General features: G+C 41.7%; 1 protein-coding gene across 3 annotated transcripts in view; it reads right to left on the bottom strand.

The window, feature by feature from the left end:
* The window catches only part of UNC5D (unc-5 netrin receptor D), a gene marked incomplete at both ends in the record, with an annotated part of 594860 nt that overhangs the window by 429975 nt on the left and 150213 nt on the right, over positions 1-14672 (bottom strand). The window lies entirely within an intron of this gene.

The raw sequence follows: 14672 nt of genomic DNA, 5'->3' as shown, positions 1-14672 counted from the left end.
GGATTCGGGGCCCTGCAACAGGCAGAGGTAAAAAGAACAAGATAAATTATTTGGACTCTAAAGGCAAAATTTAAGTGTCATTTGCTCCGTAAAATCTTTCATGATCACCCCAGTCAACCCACACAGATCTCATTCTAATTCCTAGAAGTTTTCTCTTCCACTCCTTTGGAACATTCAGGAAGCTGATTTTTAATGCTGATTATCATACTAACTTGAATACCTATAAGGTACTCTATTTAACTCGATCAATAATTTCTCTGGCAGAATTTTTTTTCATGTACACACAGCTCTTTGTGTCTGTCCACAGAGTTTAACACAATACCTTCCTCTACTCATTATCCAGTGAACATGTTTTGGTTGATTGGAAGGTAAGGTCTAGAGCAAGGGGATGGCATACATAATGTTAGACAAATCGATAATCTTCAGGACTTTTTTATTTCTCTTGAAAATGGTCATGAAAACTGCTATAGGTTTAAGAACTTTGACACAAATATAGACGTACTATCAGTTTCCACACAACAAACACAGATGAACTGACATATTGCTGTAACTGTCAGTGTACATCACTCCTAATTGCATAAGATCCCAAATCTTCCTTCCTCATCTAATTTGTAATTTTACAGTAAACTTTTTGCTTTCTCTGCTTTATGAGCTCAAGTTCAAATAAGCCTCCCTTTCAACTTTCTAATCTAGAAGCCAGATTCTTACAAGCATGAAATTATAATTAAAAAGTATAATCAACATTAATAAAAAATCATACCCAAGGAATCCTTCAGTGGTATTCCTCCCGAAAAGCTTTCAACATTCCCCTAAATAAAAGATCACGCCTTAGAAAGCAACATCATTCTTTCAGACAGGATGGAATGTTCGTGTGCCCCATATTATACTTTTTAACTTTTTTTTTTTTTTTTTTGGTACGCGGGCCTCTCACCCCTGTGGCCTCTCCCGTTGTGGAGCACAGGCTCCGGACGCGCAGGCTCAGCGGCCATGGCTCACGGGCCCAGCCGCTCCGCAGCATGTGGGATCTTCCCGGACCGGGGCACGAACCCACGTCCCCTGCATCGGCAGGCGGACTCTCAACCACTGCGCCACCAGGGAAGCCCCCATATTATAATACATTCAAATATATTCAGACATATTTATGTGTGTGTGTATATATAAATATAGACAAGTATACAACATGTCAAAGTGTACATTGTTCAGGCTACTAGAAAAGGAAGCCTTAACCTTATGAAGCCCCGATATGCCCTGCGTCTCTCCTCACAGAGCCTTTGTGTAAAAGTGAGCCGCAGTGTTTGTTTTCTCCTCACTAAGTCGCTGGCTTCCCTAACTTGGGATCTCAGATGGGGATTCTAAGGCAACAGAGAGTCCAGGGACTCTCAGATGGCCGGGGATGCAGAAGATAGATAGGATTGCAGCCATGCAATCGGAGGTGGGTCTGGCAGACAGACGTTAGGGCAGGATGCCCCCCAGGAAGTCAGGAAAACCCACTGGGGGCAATGGTGGGAAAGGGTCAGGCAGACAGAAGTGCCAAGTACAAAGAATACGAAGAGAAGGAAAGGAACAGAACAGATAACATCAGATCCAGAGATGGTGGAATCCACCAGGCTTAGTGACGGACGGTGTGAAGAGAAAGGATAATGAGGTTAAGATGCCCATCCTGGGGGCCTAAGGAATTGGTGTGACGCCATTTACACAAAGCGTAAAAGAGGAAGGTGGATTGTTTCATGGGGTTGGTGGGAGATAAGCTGAAATGGAGCTAAACGAACTGGACAGTGTCACTCTCAATGGGAAGGACACTGGAGAGGCAGTCAAGCACCCTCACCGAGCGGCTGGGTGACCTTGGCAGGCACGTAAACCACCACAGGCTTCGGTTATCTCCTGTCAAATGAGCAGGCTGAATTAGATGACTTCTATTCTTTCCTCTGCTCGAGAGACTACAGCTCAAATGTTATCACTCCCATTTCCACAATCAGCAATATAGGAAGTCAAAAGAAACATCTATTCTCCTTGACATGGAAGGGAGCTCTAAATAAGAGCTCTAAAATAGAGGAATGCCTTCTATCCCTTTTTCCAGGGCTTTCCCCCAAATCCAAAGAGCAGCTCCACACCTGCAACCTGACACCATCAGGGGCTTGGCCCTTTGCTCTTTAGCGATGCCAGTGAGGCACAATGATGGGAAGGCGATTTGACTGGGACCGCGGTCGGAAGCCCCCAGCCCAGAGCTACGATTCCAGGCTACACCTGAGCCATTCCTCAGCCTGCCTTCCACAGGGCTCTATCATCCTCAGTACCTTGAAAAGCCAGGTGTGGAACAGAAATACCCAGACTGCTCAGCGCTCTCTATCACTCGCACTAGCCAATGTAGAAGAATGAGTTCAAAAACGTAGGGACTTAGCAACAGACTTGTGGTTGCCAAGAGGCAGGGGAGATGGGGGCGGGATGGATGGGGAGCCTGGGATTAGCAGACGCAAACTATTATACAGAGAATGGATAAACAAGGAGGTCCTACTGTAGAGCACAGGGAACTATATTCGATATCCTGTGATGAACCACAGTGGGAAAGAATATGAAAAAGAGTGTGTGTGTGTGTGTGTGTGTGTGTGTGTGTAACTGAATCACTTTGCTGTACAGCAGAAATTAACACAACACTGTAAATCAACTATACTTCAGTAAAATAAAATAAATAAATAAAGTGAGAAAAACTTAGGGACTAATGGTATAAGCACCGTGCCCTGGGTGGTCACAGGCTTTCCAGAGCACTGGGAACCAGAAACCAGGCCGGGATCAGGCAGGTGCAGCCCAAAACAGGGGCTGGGCACTGAGGTTGGGGGAGGATGCTCCCCACTTTTAGCAGGAGACTTTGAATGTGCACCCTTACAGGGTAGGACAGGGTTTGGATATGGGGCAAACTGGAGGGGACGAACCTTTCGACACTATCTGGGGCTTGGAGTTCAAGGGTACGAGCAGGAGTCAGCCTCAGACAGCCTGGGTCATGGGGTCGGCAGGCCAGGGAACCTGAGACAAAGAGCACACCCGGGGCCTGCCGAGTGATTCTGAAGTACAGGAGCCTCTGCTTCCAATGGGATGTTTCCCATCCTTTTCAGCCGGACATGAAATGCAAAGCTTGCCTTGCTCTTCAGAACTATGCCAAAAATAGCACTACCATACGACCCAGCAATCCCAGTACTGGGCATATACCCTGAGAAAACCAGAATTCAAAGAGTCATGTACCACAGTGTGCATTACAGCTCTATTTACAATAGCCAGGACACGGAAGCAAACTAAGTGTCCACTGACAGAGGAATGGATGAAGAAGATGTGGCACACATATACAATGGAATATTACTCAGCCATAAAAAGAAACGAAATTGAGTTATTTGTAGTGAGGTGGATGGACCTAGAGTCTGTCATACAGAGTGAAGTAAGTCAGAAAGAGAAAAACAAATAACACATGTTAACACATATATATGGAATCTAAAAAAAAAAAAATGTCATGAAGAACCTAGGGGTAAGGCAGGAATAAAGACGCAGACCTACTAGAGAATGGACTTGAGGATATGGGGAGGGGGAAGGGTGAGCTGTGACAAAGTGAGAGAGTGGCACGGACTTATATACACTACCAGATGCAAAATAGATAGCTAGTGGGAAGCAGCCGCATAGCACAGGGAGATCAGCTCGGTGCTTTGTGTCCACCTAGAGGGGTGGGATAGGGAGGGTGGGAGCGAGACACAAGAGGGAGGAGCTATGGAGATATATGTATATGTATAGCTGATTGTTATAAAGCAGAAACTAACACACCATTGTAAAGCAATTATACTTCAATAAAGACGTTAAAAAAAAAAAGAACTGTGCCAGTTTCCTCAAATACTTTTGCTCTGCCTGGAACCCATGCAAGAGGCTGGATGCTTCAGGGAAATACTACAAGAGACCTGGATGGTTGAGACCAAGTGAAAAGTGAGTCACGAGGTAAAATTCCCTGTTTGGGCAGAAAACGGCGTTCATACAGGTCATTCTATCTGTATTTAAGGAGGTGTATTTAAGGACCACGTGTGCACGCCCTTGTGGAGAGGGCTGTCACAAGACATCACAGGCGAGGAGACAGGGAACAGGATTAGGAAGGCAGCCTGTTTAACCTCACAGTAAAGTTTTTAAAAAACACTAGAAGTTTGGCGGTAGAGATAAACAGGAGGTGAGTGAGGAGACAGCAGCTGCTGGAAGTGATTCGTAATCACCTCATCACTACACACCAAGTATTACACAAGGAGTTCTGCGGAGGATGGCACAGAGGCAGCAAGAGCCCTGATGACAGTGGAGTGTTTGCAATATGGTAAGAAAATAAAGGATGCACCGCATAAAAAGGAAAACACAAATATATGTAATAGAAACGGACGACTTCTCTCACAGGAAAACTGTAAGCTCAGAGCAAATGGATGGGCTCAGAAGAAGAGCACATTTTAAAAAAGGCCAGATGTGACCCTTTTGCTAAATCCTTCAGAAAAGTGACCCGCTGTGTCTCAGAGATCACAGATATGGAATGTCTCCCCCATGGCTCACCTGGAGACTCTGCTAGTAAATATCACCACCTTTCTATGTAAACACAGATAAACCAGAGGAATAAGGGCAGATGAATCAAAGGCACTCCAGCTGTCCCTGTGGTCCCACAGAGGTTTATTAATGTGTTTTGAGGCTGCCCAGCAGGAGGCTGGGGTCAGCAGCCAGGAAGGTGACATGGGGAGCTTTCCCATTGTGCTGCAATTACAGCAACACTCTGCTTTAATAACCCCAAAGCCAGGAGCCACAGAGGCACACCACTCGCTCTCTGCCCTCGTGCTCCCGCTGTGCTCTGCAGGAAGCTGTTCCCAGAAGGTTTCAAATGCAAATAGGACACCTGTGCTCCCCAGCACAGGACAATAGTCACTCCACACCTGAGTCAGGGCAAAGTTCTAGCAGAAAGCATCTCCCTAACAAACCTAAAAGGACTCCTGTGCCCCAGATAAGGATGGTAGTATTGTGATCAAGGTTTGCAGTGATCCGTGTGGCCGAACAAAACATATGTGCTGGACAACAAAGCTCCAGGCAGCATGTGATCTGAGAAGAAGACAAATGATACAGCGTGTCATGCTTTTACGGAAGAGCCTCACATCTCGCCAAAGAAGACGACACGCACATAAAATAAATATATAAGGAGAGGTAAGGACACGATGGATGGCAACCCCAGTTTACCAAAGGCCATGTAGAAAAGAGGACTAGCATTATGAGGCAGTTGGGACATTTTTATGAGAGAAATATGGTTTTAACTGCCCATAGAAGATGGTAAGTACAGGCATTGACGGTGGGTTGGGAGCGATTGTTCCTGGCTGATGGAACAGAGGTGGAGGAGGAGGGTGGCTGGTTACAGAGCGCAGATACATTGGAGAGCAACTGGATACTGTAGAAGCAGGTTGGGACCACACCGTAGAAAAGGTTTTGAATAAACTCCGTAACCTGGTTGGATCGTGACTTTCAAGAAGAACCAGAAGAGTCTTCTCATCTATTTCCATCAACTGTCTCTCTTTGTATCAATGGCATGAACTTGCAAAAGAGCATCTGCCTTCCCTCCTTCCCCTCCAAAGAGCCACGCTCCCTCACACACATCTCACTTGAGCTTCTTAGTCCAACATTCTTCCCAACGAAGCTCACCAGCCACCATCCCTTGGGTCTTACTCACTTACTACGGTGCCCTACGTTTGTTCTGTCTCGCAAAGGACATCTCACAGGCCAATGTCATTTTCTTCACCTAATACTTCATTCTGCAGAAACTCTCTCTGGCCTATTCTCAGAAGTTATGATAAGCAAAGCCTTTTCAGCAGAGGGCTTTCAGGAGAGGCTTAGAATTCAGATGTGCCCGTCTTCACCTCAATCACTGGCATCTACATGTTTCCTAGTGTCAGGAGAAAGTGCACAGTACCATGGATCACACCAAATCAGAGTCCCCCAAGAAGGTGGTACTCAGCATGCTTTGCTTATGCCACTTCAGCTCCACTCAAGCACATTTTAATTCATTTTTGTAACCTCCATCTTACTGAAGACAGAAAGTGGTCATATTTTTTGTGATTAAAAAAATTACACAATCCAAGAACTTTTTCAGCATAACGAGATACAGACGATAGTTGGCACAAACGAACTTCTGATAATGTCCCACATTTCTTCTGAGCTTCAGGAGGTGGGAGGGTATAAAGAGGTGGTTTGAAATTTTCATACGGTAAGAGAATCTAAAAGTAATCAGCATTTGGGATTTCAAATACCGCCCTGGGCTCCTACTCTCAAGGGATTAAAAATATAATTCTTCTTTTCAAAGATGCAATTTAACAAATGGGACAAATTCAATTACCCAGCCATTTCTCTATAGCTTTAGGAACTGCCGACTCCATGAAATTCACATGAATCAATAGTTTGGATTAGAGAAGAAAATTCTCCATGACCTTTTTCTTTATTCTATTGCTTTCTCTAAAATGTTGGTGATTTCTAACAAATGGAATTCCCACGGTTAAAATTAAATATAGATTGTAAAGCCGCTGCCATTAATCTTATTTGTTATTATTGTTACTGTATGAGGATTGGTTTGCCATCACTGCACGTGGTCTCAACTGTAACTTTCATTTTGTGTGTGCACGTTGCCTTTTTTCTTAGATAAGAGCTCAACTGTGGGAGGAGGGTTTCTTGACCATCTCTAATTTCTATAGTGGAATTCATCACAAACACTTTCTTCTTCATCCCTCTCCTTCACCAGCACCCAGCAAGTGTGGCAATTATCAAGGTATGAAACATGAGTAAGGCATACTTCAGTGACTCATACTAATCATCGTGGTCCCTTTAACAAAGTGTCGGCAACAGACACCATTCACTTTAAATACTTTGTGGTTCCTCCGTGGACAGTCTTACAACTGAAAGTAAACTTACAGAGCTTTGATTCCCCTCACCTCTCCAGGTGGGAGAGATGGCATAGACTGATGTATAAATAAATATTATTTTTTTCATTCTAGATTGTAGTTAACCTATTTCCTCCATAAGACAACCTCACTAGTTTCGACTGTTCATGACAGTCTCTAATAATTTAGGTACATCCTTAGCTGAATTCCATCTTTATAATACACGATAAAAAAAAAAAAACTCAACTATGAAAATAAACAATAAAAAGGTTATAAAAGTTTATAAAAAGAACAATTAGCTCCTTAGGGTAAAACAAATTTTCTCGTTCTTCTTAGGTTAATTTCTATGCGAAAATGTGATCTGCTAAGCTAAGTAAAACACGTCTTACCTCCGTATTAAAACAGAGCCTCAAAGAATCTCAGACAAAACAGGGAGCATTTAATTTGCAATGTATTACACAGCAATAAAAATGTGTTTTTAAATTCTACTATCTGAAATTGTCACCAATTCCACTTCCTTCACAGAGGGTCTGAACCAGTGAAGATCCCAGAGGTACGTCTGTAATCTCTGTTAGAAGGTAGAGGAAAATTAAGTATAACTGAAATGAGAATTCAGTGTGTCCTTTTGAGACAGTAACAAAAAGCACTTGGGAGTTTGCTGATGTTCAGCAGGGATGTGAATGTGGGTGGAAGGAAGTGGAGAGGGACCAAGGTTGCTAATTTTGTTTTTGGCAGTGCCATGCGGCTTACAGAATTTTAGTTCCCCGACCAAGGAGGGACTGAACCCACACCCCCGGCAGTGGAAGCTCGGAGTCTTAACCACTGGACTGCCAGGGAATTCCCTAATTTTTAATAGCATCTTTTGGTTTGGTCTCTTTATAGGCCCAACCTAGCTCTACCATACTTAGTCCCTTCTTTATACATAAAAGCATTGTGCCTTCTCTAAGCTGTATACTACCTTCTTGTAACCCCTCAGAAGACTGTTTTCAACTGGAAATGGGGGAATACCCTTCACAAAATCATTCTCACTTGTATGTCTTTCCTCCAACTTCTTTTGACCAGAGCAACTTTCAACCCCTAACATTACATCCTCCTCTTTGGACACCTGGCTCAGAACACCAGACAAACTCTATTTAAAACACATACTTCTGTTATCATTTAAGTGAATTACTTCTTCTATTAAACAGCAAAGTAACGGTTTATGTTAAAAGCCAAGTACAGGCATGGTGGTAATTTCTCCGAGTGAAATGCAATATCATCAGTACACATTGAATACGTACATAAAACGACGAGCATGTCACCAAAGAAACCCACGATTTCTCTGCAAATTTCATAGTATTGTTTGAAGCTAATCCATCGTACAAAAAAAAAAATCAGCTTTGTAAATCTATATCATTCACATACTTGCTTATCCCTTCCCTTAAGACAAAATAATTCCCAACCCATTTTGGAAAATAAAGCATGCCAAAGAAAGGAAAATCAGTTTGGTTTCCAGAACCCTGGCGCTCAAATGAGATAAAGATGGGTCTGTACTGATGTATTCATCCATGTTAATATTTTCCCTATAATGATATCCAAAAAAATGAAGAGGAGTTTAGACACGTGCATTCTGAGTTACCTCTGGGATTTAAACTTTCAAATAATATACAGCTGCCAATAGTTGATTCTGGCCTCTTCTCTCTCAACTCTCAAAACCCCTCCTGGGATAAGCCAACCTCAATGTACTGCTGATACATTCTCAAGACAGGGTACGTTCAAAATAACCACATCTGCCTTATCAGTGGGCCCCTCGGCTGCATGAACTGTTGGCTTTCTTGCACTAGAGAGAGGAATTAAACCTTCACCAGCTCAGGTGTATAGCCCAGTGCAAGCAGGACAAGTGTGCAGCTTCATAGTAAAGGATGCTTATTAACTAGAAAATAAAAGCCGTGTTATAAGAATATGCCTGGGACTCCCCTGGTGGCCCAGTGGTTAAGAATCTGCCTGCCAACGCAAGGGACACGCGTTCGATCTCTGGTCCGGGAAGATCCCACATGCCATGGAGCAACTAAGCCCGTGCACCACAACTACTGAGCCTGCGCTCTAGAGCCTGTGCTCTGCAACAAGAGAAACCACTGCAATGAGAAGCCCGCGCACCACAACAAAGAGTAGCCCCCGCTTGCCACAACTAGAGAAAGCCCGTGCATAGCAACGAAGACCCAATAAAGCCAAAAATAAATAAACTTATATTTTAAAACAAAAGAATATGCCTGACAGGAAAAGGATAAGTATGTCCAGGCTTTATTGCTACATGTATTTTTTAAAGAAGTGCCTATTGTACTGTGGAGTAGGTAACATTTCCCAGTATGTTTGGAATCATTCAGTGTAGCACCATATGGTGTGGTAATGTCACTAAACAGTGGGGCACAAATTACACACAATTCATGACACTTTGCACTCTTATTTGTTTAAAAAGTAAAACTGTCCTGAGATGCAGCACTGCGATTTGATGTCCCTCAGAATCAGGACAGGCTGGGTACTAGTGAAATTATTCTTTGTTACATATGAAGCCACTGAAGAAATACAAAAGGAAAGGATATCCTTCTGGAAGGATATCTAAGTTAGCCAATGTGAGAGAAAGGGAGTGGACCAGGCAGAGAGAACTGAGATTCTGTTGACCTGGCACATAAAATAAAGCAAACCATGGGCTCTGGGACTAAACATCTTTTGGCACTCACTGGGTGGTGAAAGAGACTATTCAACTAAAGGAAAGATGAGTGAGATGGGGGAATTAAAACACTCAGCTCGTCTGACCCATTATGAACTCAGGGGCTTATTCCTTTTCATTTGGAAGTTTCAGCTGCAAATATCAAACAATGGCTATGGTAGAAAAGCCCATCTGCTTCCCTGTAAAAGTATATTAACCCCTAAAAATGTACAAGATTAACATGGTATCAAACAGCCAAAAACTAGTGGTGCACCAAATTAAATAATACATGTTATCATGTCATGATCAAATGGTCTGGGAAGGGGGGAGAGTGAAACAAACAGTAGACTCAGATCAGAGCCTAAGATCAAGGATCCAAAGAGTAGATGACATTATATCACCATGACTCCTCCTAAACCACCCAGTCAGGCAACAGTTCATTGTTCCTCCTTGTTTGCTCTGTTCGAAAGGACCATAAGCCCACAGGTCCTAGCTAAGAGGAAGGGTTATAAAACTGTCTTCATATACAAACATCTACTTCCTAATAGGACACTATCCAGAAATATTCACCGTTATACACAGTGAGGCAAAAAAAACTATGAATAAAAATACCTCAAGGACCTAGAATTATAAAAGGATGTATAAGAAATATCCAGAGATACAGACTTCAAGAATTATGACCTGGACCAATTTTTCTTTCCGGTATGAGTCGTCCGAAGTGACGACAGGGACTTCTCTGGTGGTTCAGTGGTTAAGAATCCACCTGCCAATGCAGGGGACATGGGTTTGATCCCTGGTCCGGGAAGATCCCACATGCTGCAGAGCAACTAGCCAAATAAATAAGTAAAGAAAGAAAGAATTGCTTTGCCTGAAGTGATGACAGCTATCAAGACAGCACTCTGTAACTAGATTCAAGTTCCTCTCACCAAACCAGAAATGGATAGACCTTCAATCAGTGTTATTCCCTCTTATAACAGGTATTTACTAAACAAAGGCTTGATTTTCAAATATAATCTTCAATAAACTCTGCATGTCTTTAACATCTCCTAAATTTTTTTAAAAAGATAATATCAACCTAACACTTGCCCCTATAGAGAGTATCATCAAATGCAAGGGAAGAAACAGTTTAATAAGTATTGGCCTGGAACACAGCTTTACATTCCTCTCTTCCACATTAATGGGACCAAGGTGTTACAGTCATGATCAAGATGTAACAATCCAATGGAAAGTAACATGAGGTATAAATCAGAACACATCTTAATTGCTACCATTTTCATCTTTACTGTCTAATACACTTTTGGGAAAAAAATTAAAAATGAACCTTGTATGAAACGTTTTAACAACTACATTATAAGTAACTCTACAGACTTTTTCCTTGGGTTTCTTTAGATGTGATTGACTAGGCTGTTTCACCACTTACGCAGTGATTTATTTATTCAGATTATCTCCATGAGACAGCAACCATGATTATACTACCACCATAATTTCTAGTACTGTTAGCAAACTATTGTAGTATGGTTCCATAACAACAAACAGAATGGATTCAATGGCCTCAGCATGGCTTTCGTGTATGTTTCATTTTCTTGGCCAAAAGTTCCTTTCATTATTTGGCTCCATTTTTTTCAGCAAACAGAAAATAAAGAAGAAGCTGACAGACTGTTAAAAAATATATACAACAGTCTACACAGCACAAATAAAAGGGAACTATAAAAATCTCAGGAAAAACTACTGTTTTTTTTTCCTTCGAAGACAGTTTTAATTTTAAACACTCAATATTCTTATGAAATTTTCTAGACACGATTACATTGAAAAGGCTTCATACATTTAAAAAGAACGTGACAGAACACTCAGTTAAATGTTATATTAAAGATTCATCGTAAATTAAATATTAAAAAGTATTCAACAGATCCAAGTGTGGTTCGAATCCATCTGTTACTACAAACTATATTTTTTCTTTATCTTAGCATTGCCATATGTCATAACAGAAATCCAAGCTTTTTTTTTAAATTTTCCATTTGAAAACCTACCTTGGACATGAATGGCCATGGTTAATACACAGCATTTATACTGCACTATAGATTATCACAGTCATATTTTGCTAGGTCATTTTAGGAAGACCACAGATACGATTTAACTATAAACAGTTTTCTCCCTCCGAAGGTGTGTTAGCTTCTTAGAAACTCTGGATTAAAAGTTTATCATGAGGGGCTTCCCTGGTGGCGCAGGGGTTGAGAGTCCGCCTGCCGATGCAGGGAACGCGGGTTCGTGCCCCAGTCCAGGAAGATCCCACATGCCGCGGAGCGGCTGGGCCCGTGAGCCACGGCCGCTGAGCCTGCGCGTCCGGAGCCTGTGCTCCGCAACGGGAGAGGCCACGACAGTGAGAGGCCCGCGTACCACAAAAAAAAAAAAAAAGAAAAAAAAAGTTTATCATTAAATTGGTCTCAAGTTATAAGAAAAATGAAGAAAGGGAAACATACCTGGAATACTCCTAAGAATGGGAAACAAAAAAGTAGGAAGAAGAGAGATTCCAAATGTAAAGCAAAAAGATAGAAAATTGCCACCCAGAAACTGTGTCCTTATACCACTGACAATATAATTATTGAACATACAGGGAAAGCATGATAAGCAAAGTCCAATAAAATCTTTACTAAACAAAAGCTCCAGAGACATAGGTCTGCTCATTATACTCTATTCTGAGGGAAAATAAAGAAGACAATTATACAGGGAAAAATTGGAATTGTCTATATACCATCCCACAGCAACTAGCATGCCTATTGCCAGGGGAGCTGTTTGCAAACAATGAAAACAAACCAGAAGAGAAAGAAAAGCTCTCCAGGACACACCTATACATGGACATAGCCAACCAGACAAACTCTCAGTACTACCTGACCATGCCAAGACGTGGAAACATTTGAGAAATTAAATTTATACCCTTAATGTGGATAAAGCCTTCTCTGACAGAGGCAAGAAAAATCCGAGGGAACAAAAGTACCTGCCCAACCCCCTTCACAAATATCCCGTATTAGGGTTTTCCACTTAACTATAAAAGTGCTATCACCTGAAGTGTATATATACTTGAATTCTATTTCAAAGGTCCTAAAGCCTTACTATTTAGGGAATACCATTCTACCTGTTAATTTAGATAAAACTAGCTGACCCTTGAACAATACAGGTTTGAAATGCATGGGTCCAATTATACATGGATTTCTTTTTTCAATAAGTATTGATACATACTATACTACTACACAATCTGTGGTTGGTTGAATCCAAGGATACGGAACAGAGCCAGATATGGAGGAAGCTCGGACAGAGGGCTGACTGTGAAGTTATAGATGGATTTTTGACTGCATGGGGGTCGGGGGCCCTAACCCCAGCAATGTCCAAGGGTCAAATGTAATTCAAAGTATCGCTCAACTTACGACGTCTTCTGCACCCACTCAGTGTTATCTAGCTGCTGAGAACACAAAGATAAAAAGCATGGGAATCCTGAATTACACATGACTCTTGACGTTTAAGACATCACCCTCTAGGGAAAGAGACAACGGGAGAGATGGGTCTCGTCATTACTACACGCTAATTGCCAACACCGCTTTTCTGAACTTTATATCCCTACATCATTACATAAAACACGTTTAAAGTAGGACTAAGATATATCTTAAACGTATGATTTTTTTATACTATAATATATTATACAGTATATTGTATAATACTGCCTCACTCAGCTCTAGCTGCTGTAACAAAATACCATGGGCCAGGTGGTTTAAACGACAAGAGATTTATTTTCTCACAGATCTGGAGACCAGACGTCCGTGTCTATGACCAGGTTACCAGCACAGTCAAGTGCTGGTGAGGGCTCTCTTCCTAGTTTGCAGAAGGCCACCTTCTTGCTGCTTCCTCACATGGCCTTCCCTCAGTATGTGCACATGGAGGGAAGGCCATGTGCACATACTGAGGGAAATGACTGTAAATGACTCGTGAACCGCCAATCTTTTTGTTCTGTCCCACACCGCACGCCACACAACAGAATGATTAACTGCTTTGGCTCATTTGGTCGGACAAGCCTGTGAGAGCGAACTTCAAGGCTTCCGCAGCCCAAAGTACCACCAGTATAAATTCACACTTCTTGCCTATTTTGTTTTATGGATATGTCTGACTAATGTCATATTTTTTGCTTTCATTTTTGACTTCACTATTTTTCTATTTGCTCTTTTATACTGTTATAGAATCAGAACTGAAGTATTTTAGAGTTTATAGTTGAGATATGCACATTCATTAGTTCTATTATGTTCCTAATAATTATGAATGTTTCTCCCATTTGGGAAAGTGTAGGGGAATATTCCCACACACATGGACCCCCAACATGATTTATTTATAATCAGGTTATCAGCTGGGGAGGGCGAGGTTCCTACTGTAGTGAAAGTGGAGTGTATCTGAAATATTTCTTTTTTTATATAGGGAAGAAATGAGAAGTTAGAAAAACAAACAAAAAAAGTATAATGGCAGAAAGGAATTGTGGAATGGCATAAAAGCAGGGGGAGAGAGAGGAAGAGGTAAGAACTCAATAATCATTCTCTCAATAGGTAGGTAGGTGGGTAGATGGATGATCAGTTGACAGATGATAGATATAGATAGACAGATAGTAATAATCACTAATTCCATTTTTTTTTTGGCTGTGCCATGCAGCATGTGGGATCTTAGTTCCCCAAACAGGGATCCAAACTGTACCCCCTGCATTGAGAGCATGGAGTCTTAAGCACTGGACCGCCAGGGAAGTCCCAATAATCACTAATTCTAGAACATGTTCATTTATGGGGAGAAAGAAAAACTACTCCATAATCATTTTGGAAATGCTGTATAATATATCCTCTGCAAGATTCACAGTGAAGAGTAGTATATGACAGGCTCTAAGAAGTTCTACAATAAAAAAATTACTAGTACCATTAAGTCAATAGATCTGCACCCTGTTGTTACTTCTGCTAACTAAATTATAACCACTACAGACATGTCAAATAGTTCCACATTTCACATTATTTTATTATATCCCACTTGGAGTTGTGCAAAAGAAGACTGCACCA

This window comes from Grampus griseus (genome assembly GCF_964374135.1).
Source record: "Grampus griseus genome assembly, chromosome: 21".
Classification (NCBI taxonomy): Eukaryota; Metazoa; Chordata; class Mammalia; order Artiodactyla; family Delphinidae; genus Grampus; species Grampus griseus.
Note: the sequence above shows the minus strand (reverse complement) of the source record. Positions and strands in the feature narration are given on the sequence as shown.